Genomic DNA, 25,347 nt, shown 5'->3' with positions numbered 1-25,347 from the left:
TTCACAAGCTACAGTGACACATCACGCAAAACCAAACCAACCAATGGTTGTTTAGTGTGATATATGAATCCAGCCATTTTCTTCTCCACTACTCTGTGGCATTTGTTTTGTAAGCTACCTAGAATATTGACTGATGCTGAATGCTTCAGGTGACCCAAGGGTCTAATATCAAGCCTTGGGATTTTATGGGCCTAAGATAAATACAAGGTATTTAGCTTGCTGCGATTGTGTGGTTAACAGGACCAAATCTCGGTCACCTAAATTCAAACTGGCTTTGAGTTGACTTCTGGCTCAAAAGTGGCTTAAGGTAGGAAACCTGCATCCCAAGTCTGAATTCAGGTACCATCTTTTTTGGATAGGCCCTGATGTTGTTAATCATCTTCCTTCCTTCCTTCCTTCCTTCCTTCCTTCCTTCCTTCCTTCCTTCCTTCCTTCCTTCCTTCCATCCATCCATCCATATTTATATAGCTGCCTATCTCACAAACAAGTGACTCTGGGCAGCTTACAAGAAGTTAAGTTAATGCTCTGTAAGAAGTCAAAGGGAAAGAAGGAATACACCAAGCTGGCTTAAGTGGTGTTCATACAGTAAGCTAAGTTTATTTACTTATCCAATTTCTAGGCTGCCCAACTCTGCAAACAACTCTGGGCAGCTTCACAAAATAGGAAAAAAAAAACCTATATGTCATCTATCTGTGTATCTATCTCCCTAGTTGAAACTTGTTGAAGACAGTTGCTGACTAAGTACAGTTGCATGGGTTCACACAGCACATTATGTCATAAACCCTATGTTTATGATACCAATGTTTTCAACCAATACCAATGTTTTCTGTGTTTTGAGAAGAAAAAGGCAGATTGATGGAATGGACGTGAAATGTAAGTTCTGGTGAACATTTAATTGGCTTCTGCTCTAAGAGTGCTTCTACACACAAAATGAGCACATGTTTGAGATATGAGAATTGAATGAGAATATACCCATGCGCATGTTTCTGCACAAAGTGAAAGAAACTGTAATACACAGTAGCCTGGTTCAGGATGCTAGGCCATAATGTACTTTATGCAATTCCATCCAATTGTGGTTTGTTAAAAACGTTGGTTAAATAAACCATGTTTTGGTATAATATATGAACACAGCCTCACTTTCAACTCAGCCCACCCCCATGATAAAAAGGAAACCTTTGTCTTTTGTTGCTTGGAAAAAGAGATCAATAAACCGAAGCAGTTGATTGAAGCAGCCTATGAGACATGTTCTTTCTAAGTTGAATTAGGTGAGGCAATGATGCAAACATGCAGCACTTGATTTAACTAGTTTTTATTTTCTATATTTGAGACTGACATTTCTAGTGTTATTTTCCCTTGTGGTGTGCATATGTTCTATTCTTTATTCCCTTGTTTTCTGATTGGAAGGAAGCCGTTTCTGCTTAACAGCTTTTTGAACAAGGAAACTACCCACCCTTAGGTTCTGGAATTTCTGGCGTACAACAAAAGAAACTGAAAGAAAAACATACTTGCAACCTTCTGTGCTAATAGAGGAAATCAATATATAATATTTAGGGTGGGATAGTGAAAGCAAGGAATCCTCTTTCAGGCAATTGCCACCTGACGTTGCATTCAATTTTACAGCAACTTCAGTTAAGGGAGTACATAATTTTGACAATTTTTTAAAGCCGTAATGTATTATGTGAACCTTGCCAGTTGTGACTTTTCCAACATATTCTTGCTTAACCAACTATGGCTTAATGAATGGTATGTTCACAAAGTAATACTGTATTATATGAAGTTTTAAACAACCGTGTACCATCGCTGTAAAGGTATGGCCTACTTCAGAAAAGATATGGTTTGTTTGGTTTCAGTTTAGCATCTTGTATGAACTCAGCCACTTTATCTTATTCTAAAGATGAATTGTGATTAATCAGATGAATCTGCCCATTAGCATTTCCGCTTTCTACGCTTTACTAAGATTGTGCATACAAATGGAAAGATATATATGAACCACGAAGGGATAATGCTTAGATGTGTTGCTAAAGGTATGGAAGGAGATGCAGCCATGATAGTGCCTCTCACTGCACACATTCAAAGATTTGATTGCTGTGTTTCCTGAACGCATTTTTACCTTCTTCATCCACTGGAAGAATTCCTAGAGCTTTTTACAATTTAATGTAGGGAAAGCATGCAGAGCATGGCTTTGGGGATTTTTACAAGCACTCAATAACAGCCCCAATCTGGGTCATGTGACTGGGAGGGAGGGCGTTTTAAAATGGAGGAGCCAGCTGCTGTCCAATGGGGTTCAGAAAGGTATCCAGCTGATGGACACCCAGAAAGACGTGTGGGTATACAGAGAGATAAATGGATGGACAGACAGACTTCTGACCACCTTAATTCCTTTGGCACCTCCAAGCTTGCTCTGAGGCTCAAGAAAAATATATATTGGAGGAAAGAAGAGGAAGAACTAACCCAGGCTTTAATTTCTTAATCTTACAACATTCTTGTAATAACCAGCTGAGATAGGAATAAGCTGTTCTCTCTTAGGCCTCTGAGAATTAGCCTAGAGCAGCGTTTCTCAACCGTGGCAACTTGAGATGTGGACTTCAACTCCCAGAATTCCTCAGCCAGCTTTGCAGAAGATGTGACAGAAACCCAGGAAGACTGCATAAAATGAAAGATCGAAGATCAGACACATCAGATCACCCCACTGTGGAGTTTACCTTGAGGCCAGGATGGTGTGACTCCTGAGAGTTGCAGGACATCTGGAGAATCATGTTTCCTTACCTCTGGGCTGTAGGAAAAGTTTCTTATGAGCTGATTACTTATGATCTAACATGCAGCTTCAAACAATTGAAATTGAGTTGGCCCCAAATGTTCTGTTTTCACAGCCCAAAAAAATTAAAAAAGAGTTTCAGAGAGAGGATTTTCCCTGGATCTCATGTTACATGATATTATTATGCTGCTCCCAAATTCACCAGTTCATTAAGCTTTGGCACTTATACATTTGTTCAGTCTGTAATTCTACCTTCAGGCAAAAATCGGAAAGGGCAGAAAAGCAAGGAACAGCAAGTCAAAGGATACAGATTTGCTATGCTTTGTATGTTGATTTAATTGTGGTATTACTTTTCTGCCCTATTAGGGACACACCCCAACTGAAGGGTAATAACAAGTTCAAATAAACAAGGTTATAAACGGGTTTCAAGTGTTGAAACAAACAAGAGCTTCTGATGTCAGTCTTCACTAAAGGAGAAGTTGCTTGCCCCTGTTTTTAAGTGGAGCTCTGGCATCATAGCATCATATCAGGGTGAAGTTGAGGTAACAAATATAAATTGTGTCATTCTCAGCTTGAACTATATTGTCAGGATCTCCTCTCCAAGTGGTTTCAATGCAAAAAATTCCTGACTTCTTCCAAAGCTTGAAAATCCAGGCAGTCATATCAAGTATTTCCTGAGGCAGCCAAGTTTTGTAGCCAGTGAAAGCTGAACATCAAAAAGGATGGGACTCTGTAAAGCCCACCAATCTAGACAATTCAAAATCCTTCTTTAGGGTCCCTTTGAGCTAAAATCAATATCCAGATAAATACTAAAAATCATTACTGGTAGGGACACTCTGCTGTTTTGGAATGCTGCATAGTATTATGGAAGTGAAGTATATTCAAAACGAAGAAGCTTAAAAAATTTAAGTTGTTTAATTTTGGTGCAAATTAATCTGGAAATGCCAGCGTTCTGCAGAAGGTGCCCATCCCAGTCATCATAAGGTCAGTGTGTTTCAATCTAGATTGAGATTCACTGAAAGGAAGGCACACAAGCATGGTGCTAGACACAAACATTTGCACAATACGTCTGACGGCTTCAAACTGCTTCAACTGTGCCATAGCAAAGAAGTGCAGACGCTGAGATTTGCCCAGACGGCTATCTCTCAGTGAAGTTGATGCTGGTGTTTGATTTCATATAGCCTGAGCATTTTTTGCGTTCTAGTTCTTTCAGAAAATAAAATTGAGTTAAGGAATTGCTCTGTTGGATAAAAGAATGGCCTTATCTTGACAAAACGCATCTTTGCGGTGCCTGTTTGTGTTGGTTCAGCTGGCTTGTCCTATGCTGTGTGTAGCATCTTGGCCATTTGTCCTTATTTGTCTTAGTTTCTTGGCTTCCAGAGATGACTGACTGTTCCCCTCTGGCTCTCTGAGGCATAATGCTTTCCATTAGCCTTGCTGGAACAATATAACTCGTACAGAGGAGAGAGATTGCCAGATGAACAATGTAGCCCATTGACTGACTGAATGGTTAAAACAGTATGGTCTTCCTCCGTATTGAAGGCACTGAATCCAACTTCTCTTAAGTGTCCTTTGAACTCAGAGGCCAAGATTGTGGGACTGGCTTAGAGGGAAAAAAAGAGTATTTATTAAAGTAAAACCTTCATCTACCAAGTAGGCAAGGCAGTTAAAGACACATTTAGAGATGTAAATTTAGATAATAAAACCTCTCTGTTTATTTCTCATAAAACCAAGGTGGCAATATACCTATATATACTTGGAAAGAGACAAGGTTGTGCCTAGAGGTGGAAAGCGTAGGGAAAAACCCAATAAATTTGGGGAAAATTATCTTTTTTCTCACTTTCATGAGGCCGCCTTAGTTATTTTTCAAAAAGCTTGAACGATGGGTTATTACCCTTTTCCTAACCTTTTAATAGCCCAAAATGATTTCTAAAAAATGATGTGATGTGGTGAGGGTTAGGCTGTTCGCAATCTCAGATTGTTAAACCTCCTGTTGATGGAAGACAGGCTAAGCAAAATAAGTCTCAAATTCATGGACAGAAATGCATGCCTTTTTCAAGAGGGGTTCTGACATTTATTTTCACAAGGAGAAAATGAGCTTGTGGGCTTTTAACTTTTCTTCTAGAAGTTGAAGGATCTGCTCCTGTCCTCCATTAAGCCTGAAAGCACAGGTTGTGGGAATAGCACACATGCTTCTCTCTTTCCTTCTCCTATCTATCTACCTACCAGTTCCAAATCTGTACTTAGGGTTTAAACCAAAATTGTACAATATAAAATGGAATTTGTATCTCTAGAGAGCACCTAGCTAATATCTACTCAGCCTTGGTAAATGCTTGATCTTGACACCTAAGCAAGTTAAGATCTAGTTAGTACTTGGATGAGAGACCACCACGACTATAAGCTAGACTGGGAAGTAAACAACAATTCTGCAACATGGCAATAGAAAACCACTTCTCTGTTGTTGTGAAGAAAACTATATGGATGAAACCGTATAAGTTACCTGCAGCTGAGCTTGACTCATATCCTCTACTTTTTAAAGGATGCTTTAAACAGTATTGCATATATTTAATTTTCCCCCCCAACCTTTCTATATTTCCCAAAAGAAATGGGGGGGAGGGACCCTTTTATCTCCTTTGCTTCACGATTTCCAAAAATGTTATATCTCTTCTTGTGTCAAACGTCCCCACCTTGATCTCATCCACTGATGTCTGAAGGGAGAAATGCTTTGCACATTTTTCAATGACTGGAAATAGATAGGCCTGAAGGCACTTCTACCCAATGAAATGACACTCAGCTCTCCTTGCCTAAAGTAATGCAAGTGATCTCGGATTTTTTTTTCACACTTTATAATAGCAGCTATAATTAATCTTGCCTGGTGAAATGCTCAAATGTGACTTCCTTAAAATGATACATATTTCAGAACACGCTACTGTACTCAGAATATACCTAATGAATTGAATTTATTTAATCAATAAATGTTTATACTCTTTCTAAACAGAGTCTTTCTAGAATTGAGGAACAGCAGTTGGATTAAGTGAATCATAGCCCTGTGGAAATGAATAGGACTTAAAGGAGGCATCATGGCTCTCTCCTTGATTTCAGCAGGGCTTCTCATGCGCAGCTGAGTCAGGAAACTCACCCATGAAAAGCAACAATAACATATTCGCAGAAACTGGGAATACTGGGTAACGAGAGCATCTCAAACAAATATTTTATGCAGATAGGTGATTGAATCAAAGAATCGTTTTGCCTTTATGCTCCTCTTTCCCAAGACAAAAAAGGAGGAACTAATTGCTTCCTTTGAAAATGAATATTGCATTTTTAATCCAAGTAAGGACTAGTAATAGGCTACCAGTGACAAATCTGCTTACCTTACTTCTAATTAAAAATATGTACAATATAGCAGTGATCATGTTGAACTACTGATGAGTGTTTAAATAGTAAATCTGCCCAGTAGATTATTCAGTAAAGATCTTACAATATAGTAAAAATGATTTAGCAAAGATCTTAAAATAAAAGTACTTTTGGATCATAGTGGTATAAAATGTTGAGTTTGAGGATTTAGTACCAAAACAGGGTTCCCACAGGGCAAGAATAAGGATGGCACTGCTATTTACTTCCAGGAATTCATTCAGTCTTCTGTGTGATTGCAGTGCAGTCTTTGTTATAATGTATTGCTAGATACTCTTTTTCTCATTTGAAATCCTACCAGCTATAGATTGAGTAACTGTCAAGACAGGCAAGACATATAGAAAACCGTTCCCTTGTTTCTAAAGATATCTTACAAGATTTGAAATAACATTGAGGTTAAACCACTCAGAGTCCCTTTTAGGAGATGGGCGGTGATAAATTTGATTGATAGATTGATAGATTGATAGATTGATAGATTGATAGACAGATAGATATTTTTTCCTCCATTCACCAGCAAATTGCTGGTGCCATCCTAACACAGAGTCTTTAAGGCAGTGGCCCAGTTCTCCAGGATACTGAGAATAAAATAAGAATAGCCCATAATCTAGTTTCATTTCAGTAAGATTCATCCTATGTGTTTCACATATTTCTGTTAACTATATATATAGGAACTCTAAATAAACAATTATATTTTGGGGCAGGAAACATAGTGGAATTTTCTTGTACACGTTATATTAATACCAGTTCATAGATAGTAGATGTCATGAGTACTGATGGTGAGCAGGAGGGGGCCCCTATCCAGGGGGGAAAACGCATGCGTAGTACTGAGGAGTTAAGCAGCCATTCAAAGAGAGGCAGATCAGACCCGCCTTGACTTTTGGGGTTTATCTGTCTGGGTGTCATGTTCACTGATTCAATGTAGTTTATACATCGTAATGTTTCACCTGCCATGGCGCTGACGTGTGTTTCTGTTTGGGAGGGAGCTGCTGTGAGACCTTGTACCAAGCTCTGTATGTGAAATCAGGACAATGGAATGTGTTTGGGTTATGTGCTCTGTTCAAGGCCTTTTCCCGCAGACCATCAGAAACTGTTAGGAGCACCTGGGATTGTGAACTTGAGAAGACTCTACGGGGGGAGGGATTTTATTTGCACCGAGGGTTTTTAGTTTGAATTTGGCGCGCTTTCATCATTCTCAGCTTTCTCTGTGATCCTGCATACTATTCTTTAATAAATCAGATATCTTTGAATTCCTGCTCATGAGTCTGATGGTGTTTTAGAATAGGCAACCATTACATAAAGCTGAGAATCCCAAAGTTGTACCATTAGCTCCTAACAAGATCAGTCTCTTGTGAGGGAAAATAGTTAACGATGGCTGAGTCAAAATCCATGACCGGGGGACTTGAGGAGACGGCTAGCTTGGTGCCCGAGTCGACGGTCAAGAGCGGAGAACTGAATCTCACCCCAGAACCTTCAGAATCCCGAGACCTGTCAAGGGATGAATCGAATTCCAATTCTGATGCAGAGGAATCAGACAATGGGGAAGAGCCAAAGCAACCGGCACCCAGCGAATTGCTTGCAGAGTTGATCACCTTGGATGAAGTGGGGGAACCCCAACCAGGGATGTCGGGGACGTCCTTGAAGTATCGGTTCCTGCTAAGCCCAGACAAAGAATCTACTATGGTGTCAACTGAGAGGAAACCGGGCACGCGAAGGAGAGGGGACTCTTGAACCCTTGAGAGACTAAGAGTGGTGGAAGCCAAAATAGAATCAATGGAGTACATGTTGAGAAACCTGTCTTTGTCACTGGAGGGGCAGGGGAGGCGCGGAGGAGATCCCAGCTTCCTGCAACCATCCCCCATCCTCCCATCCAGACCGCCGGCAGAGCGGGGCCGGAGACGGCTCCGGGATGAATCTCCACCCTGCAGAGCCCGGCCATCAGTATCCCCACCCTGAAAAGGAAAAGCTACTGTAACCTGGGGCCAAACCACTCAAGTGACTGCTGGTTCCACTCCAACCGGAGGCGGAGTGAGAGACTTTTCTGTCAACGTGTGTCTGAATAGATGCTGAGACATAAAATATAGTATTTTTTAATAAAAAAGAAAGGTTTGCCTGTGGTTGATACCCTCTATAGATTGTTGGGAATTCTGAACCACAATAACTTTTGACTGTCTGGAAATTCTTTCCTTCCCACCCAAAAGGTAATATGCAAGAGTTAGAAAAATGTAGAAAAATGCTAGGGGTTGGGAGTTTTATATAGCTTCCAAGTTTAAAACAAGGCTGTTTTTTTAAAAACATAATAATAATAATAATAATAATAATAATAATTATTATTATTATTATTATACAATGGAATCTTTAATTATGTGCTTTTCATCATAATAATGCTCTGTATATTTTCACATACAAACTGTATGCAACTTTTTAAACACTTTAAACAATAGGTTTCATAATCTTTGCTGAATTGGATCAAAGATCTATTTATCTATTTATTTATCAGGGATCCCTGGAAAGAAGACATCTAAAATTGTGACACAATATATAGAAAATACTTTTTTGTTTGCTTTCAGTCATTCCTGTGTGTGTGTGGGTATGTGAGCGTGCACTCGCTCTAAGCTTCTTGAAAGACGTTGTTGACACTTATGCTGTTTTCCAACTTTCGTGAAAATAAAGCCCCTTTTTAATAAAAAGAATATGAATTCGTGTTTTAATGGTTAAAAATACCCAAAACACATAACATTGATTTCCACCAACCAATTTTATTTTAATTTCATCAGAATATGTCTGAGGAGATTTCAGAGCTATAGATTAAGTTGTTCAGAGTTACAGGTTACATATTAATCTAATCAGTAATGGAAAAATGATGAATCTTGCAGGAGGCCAGAGCCAGAAATATTTATTGAGAGAATTCTCAACACATTTCAGACAATCTTCTTCTTTGGTGTATTTTCCTTCTCAAACCAAGAAAAATATTCTTGGTGGGGACAGAAGCAGCATTGTGCTGATTGTTTTTTTCTTGCCAGTAGAATGACAAGGATTATCTCTGAAGCACAAGATAATTCTCTAAAACAGACTGGGCATTTTTTTCATTAAATATTTCTGGCTCTGGCCTCCTGCAAGGTTCATCTTTTTTGTGATTGATTACTTCTTTGGAACCTCGTCTGGATTTTTCTATTCATTTACCCGAGCATTGCTTTCATCTCTGCCCTAATTGGAGACCGTTTTCCTTGAAATATTTTATCGTTTCTCGCTTTGATTTCTGGACAGAGAAGATGTGTGTGCATGGAAAGAAAGCTAGTCTCAGAACTATGGTGGCTCACTTCCCAAAGCCACATTTTTAAATCCTTCCTTACCTGCTTGCTGTGCTATACAAATTGCTCATTCAAAATGTCACTGAGCAAGAGTACAAAGCAAAGCAAATAAGCATAAAAATATTTCTCCCATGGTACTGGCTTATCGTAAGAATAATAACTGGAAATAGGAGGTGTGTAAATAAGAGCTTGGGCTACAGATTTCTCATTTCCTGTCACAGCAGCTGCATAACAATTGCAACTGCCCTCAATGGGCTTTTGTTTCAGATTCATGATGCAAATAATGCTGGGCTGTACCGCTTCTCATGGCTGGGAATAATAAATATGTATTTATTTTCAGGCCCGGAATATACTTGGGAGTGTCCTTTCACAGTATGGCGGAGAAAGAAAGACTAAAATGTGGTGTGGTGATAGTTCAGGGTAATCCGATGTATGCTAAGTCAAGTAACTTAAAAATAAAAAGTGACTTAATGTGATTTTTTTTACATAGGATTGTACATAGCACATTGCATCTTAACGTTATTAGCGATGACCAAAGACATTTGCAGGGGGTGGCAGGGAGGGGGCGGAATGATGAAAGCAAGGTTGTGCTGTCATGACACCAGCTCTGCCTCTTCTGTACATGTGCCAGGAGGTCTCACACACCTACAAAAGAGGAGAGCTGGCATTGCTGCCTTCGACATTTTGATGGAAGCTTCAGATCCTGCAGGCGCTTCCGTCTGTGACAATGGCACAACCTCTGTGTGATTAACAACACTTCAGGGCAGATCATTGGCTAAGTAACTTCAGCCTTATTAAGCTCAGAAGCAATTCCGTAGTAAGGTATTTATTTATTTATTTGATTGATTGATTGATTGATTGATTTCTATGGCTGCCCATCTCAGCAAGTGACTCTGGATGGAGGGCTTATTCCCCAGCAGGATGTGGTCAAAAAAAGTCAAGATAGTAGTTGTGACAGTACGGTCGATCTAGTTTTATGCGCAGCGTCTGCATTGCATATAAAAAGCAAGCAGAGCTTTCATCGCCCTGTTACGGCCACCATCTTGCCTCTCTGGCCTTTTGCAGAGAGAACACCTGGAGACAGGTAGCATAGGGCGTTAGGAGGAATGGCTTCTCCTGCTCCTAGAAATCCACCAATTTTTGTGATTGCCCCCAAGCATGGCAAAGGCAAGGACCAGCCTTGAACTTTCTCCACAAACTTCCCTTCTCCAGAATTTCTCCAGCATTCTGAAGAATCGAATGGGTGGGCTCTAGAATCTCAGCTCTTTCTTTTGAGGACATTGGATTGCCTGAGAGTTTTGTTTTGTTTTGTTTTAAAGGATCTCAGTGGAATAAGGGGTGTGTTGAGCAAGGTCTCCATGGGTATGGTGCACAAATATAATTCTCATGTTGTAGAATCCTTCTCTAGGCATAGAAATATGTTTAAGAAACAAACAAACAGTCATGGATAAAGAGGAGTTTTTTAAATTTTATTTTAAAGGTCCATCAAATGTTCGCTTTTCTCATGTTCACTTGTAGCCTCAACTCTAGGGCAGTCGAACTGTTGACAGCACAGCTTGGCACCAGCAAAACACATCTTAATTGTTTGAGTTCAAGGGCTTGGTGTATTTATTTTTATAGTGATTTCTGTAGACGTTTGTTTCTTTTCTAGGATGACCAAAATATGCTTGGTGCCATGAATATCTTCAGTTGCATTTTAGCTTCTCTTCGTTGGCCAACGTCTCAAGATCTTTCATCAGTGCCTCCCTTTTTCTCTCTGCACAGAGAGCTTCAAGATGCCAGTGTTGCAATGTTTCATGGCGCTGTCAGTTTCTCTGTCCGGCCTTCTCCCTGGACTGAAACGCTGATTAGAGGAATCGGAAAGAGCCGAGTGACATTTGGCACATAATACGTGTTTTTTTTCCCTTTCCCGTTTCTGCCCTTTGACATATCATTACAATCAAGTGTTATTTGTGTGCATGTGACAGTGTACTTGACTTCTGGAATCTAAAAAAGAATAATTTTGGCCTTCACAGCCAGGAAGCTGCTGTTAATGTGAGATGGAAACCCTTCTGTTTTGGAAACCTTTACATTTTCAGACCTCGAGCCGAATCCAAACCTGTTCTAGAATATACAGTAAGTGCTGTAAACTTCCATAGGTTGAGCATTTTCCAGAAATTTAAATAAAATCAAAGGCATGGCTTAAAGCCTCTTGTTTATATCTTCAATCTAAGCTCTTTACAGTTTAACTCTTTTTGATGTTGAATGTGTATTTTACTGGGCTTCATATATCATCGAGTTGGTAAAGTCAGTAAGTCAAAAATTTGGAGAACTGAATAGGATTGTGGGAGCATTTCTAGATAGCCGAACAACCTGCTTTAGCATGAATGTAACTAAGATAGATTTTGGGGCTATCCAGAAATGCCTTTACTCCTTGCTTTGTATTATCTTGAGGATATCTCATTTTTAAAATTTTAATTCCTTAAATAATCGGTTTTATGGTGAAAAGTCCTCTTGGTGGGGAAATGGGTGATGAAAAATCCATTTATGAATGTATTTTGAATAAAAGCAACGAGAATGAAATGTCAGAGTAAGAAAATGATAAAGGCTTCATAATTTTATGCTGCTTTGATAAAAATCGGTCTTTAAATTGGGCTTGCTACTTTGCCAAAGGGAGAATTTCCTCCAATATGTACAGACTTTGCGTAATTGCAAGAAAAGAAAATATTTTTTTCTCTCCTGCTGGCCAGCATCTGCATTGGTTTTTCCCCAACTTGGCCATCACTAGGTAAGTTGGATGTAATTCCCACCACAGACCAGCATATCATTTACTGACTGGTGATATTGTGGCTTTAAGCCAAATATGTCTGAAAAATGCCAGGTTGAGGGAATGTTGGTCTCCAGCAGTGTTTTCTAGCCTGGGCAACATCCATAAATATGGACGTCACTTCTCAAAATACTTAACAGTGCCTACATTGGTTGGGAAATTCTAGGAGTTGAAGTGCGCACCTCTGGAAGCTACACAGGTTGGGAAACACTGATCTACATGAAGCTGCTTGGGATGGCTTCGTTGGGAGATCTGATGTATGAGGATAACATTTGCACATAATAGTAAGATTATTATGAATCTTACTAAAGCAGTGGTTATAATTGGGGAATGTAGGGAGCCATGAAAATGACCTTGGAGAAGGTATCCAGAAGCCATTAAGACAACAACACATGCAGAAAAAGCATGTGTTAAGCCCAGGAGGGCGGGAGAGTATCAGAGAAAGACTCAGTCTGGCTGCCCCCAAATCTCTAGGGCAGTGTTTCTCAACCTTGGCAATTTGAAGCTGTGTGGACCTCAACTCGCAGAATTCCTCAGCCAGCCTTGCTGGCTGAGGAATTCTGGGAGTTGAGGTCCACACAGCTTCAAGTTGCCAAGGTTGAGAAACACTGCTCTAGGGTATAAGAGAGAGGGGTGGGAAAACACAGGGAGACTTGCAAGATTCTGTTACTATAGCCTATCTCAATAAAGTATAGCTCCAGTCATCTTGTGGAGTCAGTTTCCTGGTCTATCTACCTTGTACAGCTGACAAAGTAGTAGTTGTATTCTCTTGCAAGCATAAATAGCTAAAGTGGAATAAACAATAAAGGCATATATATAAGATAGTATATATCCACCAAAGTATATTTTGTAGTTTGGGTTCTTTGTTAATGAAGTGTATGCATGTACGTATCACGAGTAACACTTGATCTGCTATCCTGGTGAGCTAAAGTGCAACATTGCATCTTCATTTGCTTTAATTTTCTTCCCAATGGTCTAAAAAATGGATGAGCTGCAGATTAAGGCAGCAAGTTAATCTTTATTTGCTTTGATGGGACAGGAGGTTGACTTACCACCACAGTTTATGGTGGTTTCAACAGTGGTTTGCTTGATTTGAGAGGCCAGAATGACAATTGACACATGACAACAATTTCCATAAACAATATTAGTACCATTATATAAGGACATAAAAGAAAAGTAGGCAGAAAAGAAGACTGGAACTACATGGAGTTGCGTCTGCGTGGTTTTTGGAAAAATACTGGCTTCCTGTTATGATGAAATTGGAGTGTAATCTTGCATTCTTGTAACAAATGTAATAGCAGGTTTGCGGATGTGAAAAATTGAAGCCAGATTTTACTTATTATTAACCACAGAAATGACATTAAAGCAAAGTCATATCCATTCATTGAGGTATCTGCTGAAAGGAGATACCTTGCCACAATGAGGCTGGCTGGAATTGTTTATTTTGCTACCAGTTTTGGAGATTTCTGTTTTCTTGGATTCATCAACTGAAGGTTTTTTTTAGCCATGATTATAGAGTGGGAGACAGATCCAATTCCCTGCCTTGTAAAGACAATTTCCATCACTAGAGTTCATCTTCAAAATAGTAAGGTTAAAAGTAACCAACTGAGTAGTTGTTGTTTTTTCAGTCTGTGCTTTTTCCCCACTTTCCATATGTTCTGTTCACCTCTTTTTATTATATTTGAGAGTGCTACTTTAGGCATAAACATTTAGAACTTGCCTCCTCTAAATTCTGCAAATGTATAATTTGAACACCATAATTAAATAAGAGAGTTCTATAGTTTATTCTGATATTCATTGCCTGTAGTCAATGCTATGGATTATACATTTTATGACTGCAGTTCTGTGAACATTTATCCAAAAGGAAGATATTGTATGAATGCCATTAATATGTCCAGCTAACTTCAAACGGATTTAGCCACCCTAAAAAATTTGGGAGGTCTCCCAAAAGATTGAGAGAACAGGTCTTATTTTGAAGAAGTTGCAGCTGCTAACCAACACCAGATACACTCCTTGGATCTGAACATTAGTTGCTTCAAACATTAAATATGAAAAATATACATATGAAAAGAATCCAAACAATGATCAGTTCATTCATTCAGAGTACTGATCTCACTGAGGAATCCAGTGGACTCAGTTTTGAGATGACCAGAGTTTTCACAGTGATCAGTTTGAGGGCTGAAAGAATGTTCTCTTTGTGTGTATAATCACAACCAAATCCATGTGTCCCATGCATAGGTGTTTTGAAGGCCTGCTCCCTTGAATCCGAGCAACACATCCTTTCTTTAAAAAATATGTTCAGCTGTTCACATAGGTCAAGATACTCCTTTATTTCAGGTATTGTTTTAGATGTACAGGCCACCAGGTTCCCTGTTTTTTCTCAATCATCAAGAACAATGTCGCATGTTTCTGTAATCTTCTATAAACTCAGAATTTCCACACAATGATTATTACCAATATTAAAAGGATGCTAATAATAATGGTGTGAAAAATTCTGAGTTTAGAAACAGAACACTCTGGTGCTTCCAAGAGTGTTTGATTTTTTTCCCAGAAAACACGGTTTCGGCTGTCCTGGGGGTGGTTCACAGTTTTTTTGGAACAGGTGTTTTGAGATGTTCTGGATGTGACCACAAATCTGCTCTCGATGTTTATTATTTTGGATGCTTATTGTTGATTGCTTCCATTATTATGTATAAATGGAAGGCTTTATTTCAGTAAACGTCTTAAATCCTCTATATTTTATTAACAATGAAGCCTTTGTTACCATCCTCTTTTGGGGATTTTATTTCAAGACCCTCCACTTTGTTTGACATTAACATAGAGGAGAAAAGTGTCTGGTTTTGCTTAAAAATAGGTTTCATTACACAGCGATGAAATGGTACCAAATGTAGCTTGGTCAAGTAATAAGAGTGTAAAAAAAATGCAGACATCTGTACAGGAAATTTGAAGAACACAAAACACAAAGAGGAGGTATATTTAAAAAGGGGTTTGTGATCTGCCTGCAATCTGCCAGCACTATTCTTGGGAGGCCCTTAGAACCCACCCCAGAGTGGATAGGATCAAAATATTTTATATGATTTTTTTCCCCAGAAGAAGCAGGTGTAGGCCGCCAGTAGTTTTCCCGATATTTCTCAACTTCAAGTCTCCATAGCCCCTGCCAGCATGACAGTGGACAGAGATGCTAGTGTTATCGCCCCCGGAAAATGTGCACAGCTTTATTTAACTCGTTTTATCCACCATCACACTCCAAACCCCCCAAACGATTTGTCTATTCTGTTGGATTGATTGAAGAGGATATTGGACATACTACGTATTGGATCAATGCCAGATATAAAACAAAAGTATACATTGTTGTAGAATAGAAGCATACATCTAAATCAGATTTGGAGAATGAACAAAACTTAACTTTAATGGTAATCAACCGTTATTAATTAACTCATAATTGTTTACACTTTTGCATCATCCCACTCTGGATATCTAACCCAAAATAAAGGTAAAGCAGGATAGAAGAACAATGGTTTCATTCCAAAACTGGGTCATGAAATAAAGTAGAAGTAGATTCTGTTAATGTAACCTTACAATTAAGTAGCATCTGGCCGCACTTCCTGCCTGGCCTACCTTGCAAGGCTGACATCAATCTTGCAAGTCTGAAAGTACAATTCCCCCCACCACCACCTTTACAGCCCAAGAAACTAGGGAGGGTCCCTTCTGAGACATTTGCCACGCCCATATTCCTTCTGCAGGCTAAGCTGCCTCTTATCCGACCATTCTGCTGGCCATGGCTCTTCCCCCTGTCTCCCAAGGTCATTCCCACATACCATTACAATATTTCACTTTTCTAGGATTGGCTACTGATGATACAGTTGATACGTCTGTTGAAGTGAGCTGCAGTGCACCAATGCTTATGCCTTTTAATAAAATGTGTTCGTTGGAAAAGGTGCTAACAGACTTCTGTTTTTTTGCCACCACAGACTGCCATGGCTCTCCTGCAACATCTACCGTTAACCTGGAATTAAAAGTGATAAAACCCAAACAAAGTTAGAGCATGTGATTACTTTCAGTGTGTAGATTTTCTTGAATAGCTGAAAAATGGATTTGAAGATTGTATATAAATGTAAATTTCAGACTCAAATCAGATCCCTGGCTTATCTATGCATACCCCATGGAACATGCTAAGGTGCCAGCAGGCTACACGTTCTCCATTCCATGAAAGTTTCTCAGTGTCTCTTTTGAGGATAAAGCTAGACAATGAAACATCTGGAGAAATATGGCTTTCTTCTTGATCCATGCTACCCTATGCTGCCACCCTCTGGTGACCTATCACTACCAACTGAGAATCTTTTCTAAGGAAACCTTTGCAGGCTGGAAGCTTCTACAGATATTTCTCATTTAGCGACCACAGTTAGGACTGGCAACTTGGTCATTAAGTGACACTGTCGCTGAGCAGCTTTTCTTTGCTTTACAAACCTACGAAGGTTGTAAATGCGAGGATTGGTTGCAAAGTTACTTTTTCATCACTGTCATAACTGCGAGTGGTTGCTAAACGAGGTAGTTGCTAGACGAGGACTACCTGTAGATGTAGAATTGTATTGGGGCTGTACAGTCCCAAATTACCACTAGAAGGCAGTGAAAAGACACACAAGGTGTTAACCCTTTAATGCCCTTTAGTGGTTGGCAAGATTTTTGCAGCCTGGAGAAGGGAATCCACCCTTAAAGTCTGAAGGGAGGTATATGAGGATATAGTTGTGGGGGGAAAACAGGGTGAAAGGAGGGAAGGGGAGTTATTTAAATGTGTACTGTGAGTTAAGGTGGACTTAAGTCTGCCAATCAAATAAATAGAAGAGAATAAATGTAGCTCAGGGTTGAACTGTGGAGTCCGTGGTGCTTTCTGAGCTTGGTTGTTTGCTTAAAGACGTTTCATTACCTGACTTGGTAACATCATCAGTGCTGGTGAGTGTGGGATTTGCTCCCTGTTTATATGCAGTACCAAAAGACCCAGTAGCCCAAGAAGAGAAAACAGGAGTCATCTACAACATCCAGTGTAAGGACAGTGACAGCCACTGTGTAGGACAGACAGGCAGAAGACTAGCAGAGCGCATCCACGAACACCACCCAGCAGTCAGAAGACATGATGAAAACTCCTTAATCTCACAACATCTGGATAGACTCAACCACAGTTTCAACTGCGCAACTATGAGCATCCTAGACCAAACTAAATCCAAAAACACTAGGGAATTCCGGGAAGCTTGGCATTCAGACAAATCAGACATTGATAGACACATAGAGATAAACCACATTTATACACCACTCAAAAGAGACAATTAAAAAGCTAAGAAGGAAACAAAGATCAGAACACATCTTCTCCAGCAGCCAACACTCAGATAAGTGGGGATTAACACCAGACAAACAAGCAAGAAGAAAACAATACTCTAATGACAAAACTACCAAGGAGAAAACCACACCCCCACCAACACTGGCAGGGCAAGCTGCTGTATATAAACAGGGAGCAAACCCCACACTCACTCGCCCTGATGATGTTACCTAGTCGGGCAGTGAAACGTCTGCAAGCAAACAGCCAAGCTCAGAGAGCACCAAGGACTCCAGAACCAAATAAATGGATCTGATTTGATACTAACTTTAACAGATGGTGGTAGGGGGCGCAGAAATGAAAGCCAGATTTCACTCCATCAAAATTTGGAAATGGTTAGTGAGAAGCCAAACCAAATAGTCTGTAAAACAATTTTGGTGGAAAATGTCCCAAACACATGGAATAACTGATGCTGGGGAAGACTAATACTGGTATTATTATTGGTCTTACCAACTCTAAACAAGAAGATATAATGCATGTAGATTTGAAGCGTGGACTGGCTTGGTTTGGGAAAATGGAGGAATCGGCAACATAGGCTGCTTTAGTTTTGTCGCTGCACCCTGCAGTCCTTCCAAAGCCTATCCCTGTAGCCTGGTGACTGTTTTTAGCTATTCAGGATCAAATGAACTGATTTATGGGAGCAATTTATGTTTAAAGCAGCATCCCACTGCAGCAAGAAACTCTCCACTTGTTTGGAGTAGCCAGGCACATTAAGGATGTATTTTTCCTAGGATGTGATACACACAGCATCACTAATGCATATGCAGACAAACACACATAAGCACACAGATGTACATATTCTAATGATAAATATAACCATTCTGACTTTCTGTTTGATCTTGGAAAGATGGACAGAAGCAGTTAAGAACCCATGTTCATGTTAAGTGGGTATTATGATTGTGAGACATCAAATTGGTAAATTAGGACTGTCAGCCAGTCGCAAAAGGTTTTCCTTTTGCTATAGTGTGTGTGTGTGTGTCTGAGTGTATCAAAGAAAATATAATTTCTTCTAAGATGACTTTTGTCACCTGCAATGGTTATTTCTCTAGAAATAAAATATTTGAAATACGCAGCCTGCTGAATTTGGAGTTGGAAAATTCTACAATCTTACCATCACATCCCTTGGAATATTCTGTTGAACATGCCACGATATATATTTCATAATTACATGTTTCATAATTAACTGTTGAAGAACCTAAATGGAATTATAAACCATAGCCAAGCTGTGAATATTAAGGAAATGAATCTGTACCTAGTACTGAGATATTATTAATTTGGTCTGTGTATTTAGCTAAATCTACGTCTTGGTGCCCTGGATCATTTGAGAATAAATGGTGTGACATTGCTATATTGCCTTTTTGTAATTGTAAATTCAGCACTTTCTCAGTTATCTCTATTTTTTAAAGTATTCCTACAATCAATCCTTAATTAACTTTCAGTAGGACTTGTTATTTCTTTAAAGAGAGATTTTGGCGGTGACTGGCTGAGTAATTGACCTTTCCTTCGGGAAAAGAAACTTAGTGGCTTCAGAGCACAGATTTGGAGTTTCAGTGGCAAACTTTATTCCCATGATTTCTGTAGTTTTTCAATATGACTTTGAAGAAGCAGCATGAAACTTCCCTGCAGGGACCCTTGAGACTTTGTTCCTACATTCTCTATCCTGCAAGCCTTCGCACTAATGGAGATGTGGTAGAGTTTACCTCCTTTGTGAATAAGCCTGGAAGATGTTAAATAAATAGGATAACTTTCAGCCTAGTTTTTATGCCAGGGTTGGGAAGGAATTAACAGTGATCACAGAATTCCATTGTTTAGTTGAGCTAAAAATACTGAGTCTGATTTCATGGCATAATGTTTGGTGTCCTATAGGGGTGTCTTCAGGGTACAGCCAAAAAGGTTAAGATGGTGGCTGTGATGGTATGACCAAAGCTTTGCCTGGTTTTTATATATAAAAAGTGGTCAGAGATACGATGGCACCATCATGACTGCCATCTTGACTTTCTTTTTACTATATATTGAGGAAAACCTCTGGTGCTATATAAAAGAGACTAGATGACTTTGGTCATCTGAAATATTTGTACCTTTCAGAAATAAAATTCTAGCCATGATAGTAGCGGAAGGAGGTATAAGATGTAAAAACCAGTAGTATAGCACTTTGTTTTACATGCAAAAGATCCTGTTCAGTCCAGGGCATTCTTGGCAACTCCAAGTTGACTTAGGAAAGGCTATAGGAAACTCTGGCTGGATTCATATAACATTCTAAACTGTAAACCATGGTTTAATGATCACAATGGCTAAATCAAGACCAAAGGGATTATATTTAGTCTAAGTGTGGTCTGAATTAGGCCATATTTGTTTTCAGCATAGCATGATATGTAAAACCAGCCATTGTGGTTTCCTAACTATGCTTTGTGGCTTGAGATGTGCGGACACTGCCACTGAAAGGTCATTGCTAGTTAGGAAGAGGTCGCAATATTCTCACATTCTGTAAAGCAGCTTATTATTAGAACATACTTGTTTTAATACATGCAGTCAGAGATTTTAAACCATTGTAGAATTCAGTTTTGGATTTCATAAAACTAGTGCCTTGATTGTCAGTCTTCAGAAGTGATTTTCAAAGCTTCTTTGTTAAGGGGACATTTTGCAAATTGACGTACTGTATCTATTGAGGAAGCTCTGTGTATAATTTAGGGAACTCCAAAAGGTCTGGGGGGATGTGAGAGACCAGAGCTATTTGGCCTCATCACTATCTTGCATGAAGAATCCATTTTCCATACTTTCTTTTGGGAGTGGCGGGTGTGGGGGGAGGCTTGACCTCTGGCAACTCAGTTTTCTTGACCACATTTTCAGAAGTAGTTTGCCCTTGACTCCTTTTTCCCAGGGCTGAGAGGAAGTGACTGGCCCAAAGTCACCAACTGGCTTTGTCCCTGGGATGGTTTGTCCCTCACAGACTCCCTTTAGGGAAATTTTCACAGAAATTAACCCACAATTTCTGCCCTAGGAACACAAGAACAGTTGTGTTGAATAGAACTAAAAACCTATCTAGTTGGGCATTTTCTTCTCAAAACGGCATCAGGTGCCTGAGGGAAGTTCAGAAATAGGACAGTGGTTCAGTAGATCTCTTCTGCTCATTTATCTGGTCCAGAATGAACAGCACATTTATTCATGTGGGCCAGACTCAGAAACAAATTGTTTGTCATGGAGATTAGTAGCAGAGATTTGTTCAGGTCTACTTCACGTTTCAACAATAGGGGAGACATACTAGAGAGAGCAGAGGTCATGGAGTTTCAGCAAAAACTAAGCCAGGCTGAGTCAGATATTGCATTTAACACCTAACTGATTCCTGACTGAGGCTTTTATACCAGAAATTAACTCTGGCTAACCTAAGCTGCAGCATATTAGGTCTCCAGTCTCCTTGAGAAGAGTTATTAATTCAAGAAGAAGAAGTGTCCTCCAAAGGAGTCCAACCACAGATAGCTTTGCACTTATGTAATCCTATTATCTTCTCAACTTAGCTGTGGTGATGCTTTGGTAGACTTGTATGTAGTGAAATGTTGAGTTTTAAAATCTGCAGGGATAGAGAAAACCAGCTTCATGCTTACTTTCATATTTTTGAGAGAGAGTGCTCTCATCGGGTTCCCATCTTCTTATCTTGCTCCTTGACTTCTCCTTCCCGGATACCATATTCCCAAGCAACCAACATTGAAGGAATACCTGGCTTGTTATCTTGAAAATCATCTCATTGAGGAACCCTAATAAGCAAATGAAACCATAGAATTCATGCAGTTATCAAATCAGTCTCTTATGGTATTTTGATATAGTATGTACATAAAAATTTGATAGTACCAATGGCATGTTCTCTTTGATGTGGCATGTAAAACCTTCACATTTCCTTGAGAGAGGAAAAAAATAAACATTGGTTCTACTGAAAGATGACACAGCTGATTATGTATTTAGAGTTTAGGTGGTCTGATCTAGAACTGTTTAAATTCTTTAAAAAATAATTATCAGTCTCTTAACTGCCCTGCCCTGTGGAATATCTTCCCCCTGAGGTGAGGTTGGCCCCCACGCTTCTGGTCTTCAGGAAGAGCATCAAGACCTGGCTCTGCAAACTAGCTTGGAGATCCAAGAGTGGTAGGCAGCCCTGGGGGTGGTTGGTGGCTTACGACGCTCTCTCTGCCTTTAAGTTTCCCTCTTTTATTTTCTATTGTTGTACTTTCTATTTTTATAATGGTTTTATGATTTTTATTTGTAAGCCACCCAAAGTCACTTTTATAGTGAGATGGGCAGTGTATAAATTTAATAAAATTTTTTAAAAAACTGACTTGCTTAATCAACTAAGTTTTGCTTATTAGTAAAATCTAAGGATAGTTTCTTAAGATAGTCATGATCCAGAATACAAAGAGTGCCCCAAACAGATTGAATTGACTTTCTAAAGCAGTTGGAGTTATAACTTTCTTATGTCGCTTCTAGTGACCACCTTCTAGTTCATCACGGTGGCTATAAATCAGTAAAAATCCATGCACAAGATCTCTTAAAATTGGAAGTATAACCATTTAATGTTAAGTGCTTCTAAGTATGCCCTCTCCCTTTGGAATGTATGAATTACATTCATGGCCATCAAAACAACAACTATCCAGTGTACCTTTACCACGCACAACCCCAACCGCCAGTAGTGCTACACGGTCAACCAGATTTTTTTCTGTGATCCACAAATAGATTATTGTCTACCTTTCATGCAAAATGAGCTGAGTTCATCATTAAACATTTACCTTCATTTACCAGGCTGCATTTGTTATCCCTGCTCAGATTTCCTGTGATAGGTTTCAAAAGGTTTTCTTGCAAATGTCGCCAAGCATGCAACTGAGATTCATGTTGAATTATTTGGTGAGCAATAGTCTCAGGAAGGAAAATCTTTGCATGTTGTAATGTATGAATGCTGTGGTTTGTGTTGCCATTTTGTGTTTGTGGTTAAACTGAAATGTAATATGAGAACAAATCCTTACAGTACAAACCAGTGTAGGTTTATTCCAGTGGATCTAATCCCAAGTAAGTGTTATATAATTGCATAGTTAGTCAGGCAAGGGGAATCTGGGGAATTCAGCATTCTCTTGCTTAATACATAAGGTGAAATGGTGAACAGATTCAGAATTTCAGAATGTCAGATTCCCAAGTTTTAAGGCTGTTATGGCAATGGAATGGAAACAAGCCAGATTTCACCAGGTAACATCATGAAATGGCTGGTGCAGTCTTGGAAGTCTTTTTGCTTTTCAGCATCTTTGAAAGTTCACACCTCATCCTTAGGAGCTGAGCATCTTAACTTCTAGTGCTGGGTGACTGAGTGCTGAACAGTCATCTTCATCTGTTTCAGATTCTCCATCATTGCCATACAATGATCTGTAAAATCAATTTGTGACAGACTTGCCAATTTGGGTATCTTACAGCAGTGGAAAATTAGCTTAGAGTTTGAAAGGCTGAGTACTTCATTGAGCACTCCTGTGAATTGTGGGCTAGTTCTAAATAGCTATTGACTATTTTGGTTTTTTCCTCTGTTTTAAACAGTTTTCATAATGGTTTTTGCTGACTTTTTCAGGTCATGCAACCAGCCCTTGATGAGCCTGACAAGAATAGCAAAAGGCTGAGTGCTGGGGTAGGTTTTACAGTGTGCAAATTGAATTCAACGAATGCAGTGAATGGTCCAGTAGCTATGGTAGGTGGAAAATTTTCTTTGGACTGGCCAATTGAACAAAATCCAATTGATTTCTGTTATCTTAAATGTTGGCATTGGTGTTACACTTGGAAAAGATAGAGGAAGAAAGCTTCTTAAAGATCCAATAACAATGGAGTTGTGACAGCATTGAGTTGATAGGAAACTGATATGGACAGTCCATAATTCTTAGTTCTCATCCTCTCCCACTAAGGTTTTAACTCTTTCTGTTGCTTAATCACTGCTCAGATTCTGGGTATTGTGAGCCTGCAGCACCTCTTAAGAAGCTCTAAAGCAGTGTTTCTCAACTGTGGGAATTTTAAGATGTGTGGAATTCTGGGAGTTGAAGTCCACACATCTTAAAGTTCCCACGGTTGAGAAACACTACTCTAAAGTCTGAAGAGGAAGGAGAGAAATCCAGGCTCTGTTTCCTTAGTAAGGTCAGGTGAGCGCCCTCCAAAAAGAGAAGACGTCCCTCAAAAGCATGGGAGAAGAGGGTTTGAGTTTGCAGAGAATTTGCTCATTTGTGTTTCAGTTCTGAGCAGGTAGGAAGCCTCAAAAAGACTAAATGGAGTTGGGTCAAGCCAGTACTTAGATGGGAGATCTACCAGGCAGCCCCAGGTATCTGATGTTTCCCATGATGGTGACTGAGCATTTCAGTTGTATTTGAGCTGTGTGTTTTTAATTAGTGTCATTTAATGAGACATATTTCTGTAAATATTTTAGCAATCTGAATGCACCTTTAGAGGGCTATTGGATACCATCTTTGAAGTTAATCAGCTTTATTAGCCTTGGACCAGACCGAAGTTGAGAGTAACTGAGATTTGGATACAACTCCAAGTTTGAGCTAATGCATCCTACCTGGTTTCAATGTCTTTATTTAGCTTGCTGACAAAAATGGGTCTCCTGGTATTTGACTTCATTAATAGTTAAAAAATTCAACCTTTTCCATTTAAATAACTGCTGGTAAGTAGCTGATCAGCATTTATGTGTCAGAAGTGTCTGAAGCTGGTGCCTCTTTCTTATTAAAGCTTTTGTAAAATGTCCATTCACAGATTATCATGATTTGGGGCACATGGCAGCCCATTTTAGAGTACTGTATTGTTCGATCCTTTTTTCTTTATACAGTAAATATGCTGAGTTTTGCTCTCTTTGCAGCCTTTTGCTTGCTACTTGGATCACAGTAAGTAGGCATCTGTTAGTCATTTTTAGCTATTTCTACAAAAGAGGAAAGCTTTGTGCTCAAATGTTCTTGTCCCGTTTTCTCATAATCTTTGTTGCAGTGCAATGAGAAGCCGAGAAAGATTATCACGTGGATCTAATAAAGCTTCAGATCATCACTAGTATTCATATTTTAATTATAGACCTATATTTATCTTAATTTTTAGGTATACAGGTACTCTGATGTTTTGTTTGTCTATTTATTTTAAAGTGTGCTGGCCACAGGCTGTAAGAAAATTTAATTGGATTTGTGAATCTCTGATTTGGACCCTTGGGAAGGATTAAAAAAGGTTACTGTCCTATCAGTCAGGAGCCATGCTGAGACGAGGAATAAGTCTCTAGTGTTTTATTACTGCTACGTTAGACAGAAAATCCTACCAAACTGAAGAAGCATGGGAAAACCCAGACAGATAAACCCCAAAAGTCAAGGTGGGTCTGATCTGTGTCTCTTTGAATGGCTGCTTAACTCCTCAGTATTACGCATGCGTTTTCCCCCCTGGATAGGGGCCCCCTCCTGCTCACCATCAGTGCTCATGACAGTTACTTTGGGAAATCTTCAAAAACTACATACATACATACAAACATGAAACAGGCTTTTTATCATATATTTGAGTTTAAAGAAAAGGTAATAGGATTTGGTATCGAATATGTACTGATTCCTGGCATATGTCAAATGTCACTTAAATGCTGGATAAAATCTGGCTCCTCGTTATAAATGAATATCATAGAGAAAATACTGTATTATTTAGAAGGAATATGATTGTCCTCCAAAAA

The 25,347-nt window shown here is 39.3% G+C and overlaps 1 protein-coding gene across 5 annotated transcripts in view; it reads left to right on the top strand.

The window, feature by feature from the left end:
• APBB2 (amyloid beta precursor protein binding family B member 2) overlaps positions 1–25,347 on the top strand; it is a 183,022-nt gene that overhangs the window by 23,170 nt on the left and 134,505 nt on the right. Inside the window, exon 1 of one of the 5 annotated variants that reach the window (XM_063310121.1) lies at positions 23,237–23,355. The exons of the other annotated variants lie outside the window; for them this stretch is intronic. The gene's annotated coding sequence lies outside the window, so the exon portion shown is untranslated. Of the gene's footprint in view, positions 1–23,236; positions 23,356–25,347 lie in introns of those variants that run through there. 5 annotated transcript variants of the gene reach the window in all.

Source organism: Candoia aspera, chromosome 8, assembly GCF_035149785.1.
Source record: "Candoia aspera isolate rCanAsp1 chromosome 8, rCanAsp1.hap2, whole genome shotgun sequence".
NCBI classification, from domain to species: domain Eukaryota; kingdom Metazoa; phylum Chordata; class Lepidosauria; order Squamata; family Boidae; genus Candoia; species Candoia aspera.
Note: the sequence above shows the minus strand (reverse complement) of the source record. Positions and strands in the feature narration are given on the sequence as shown.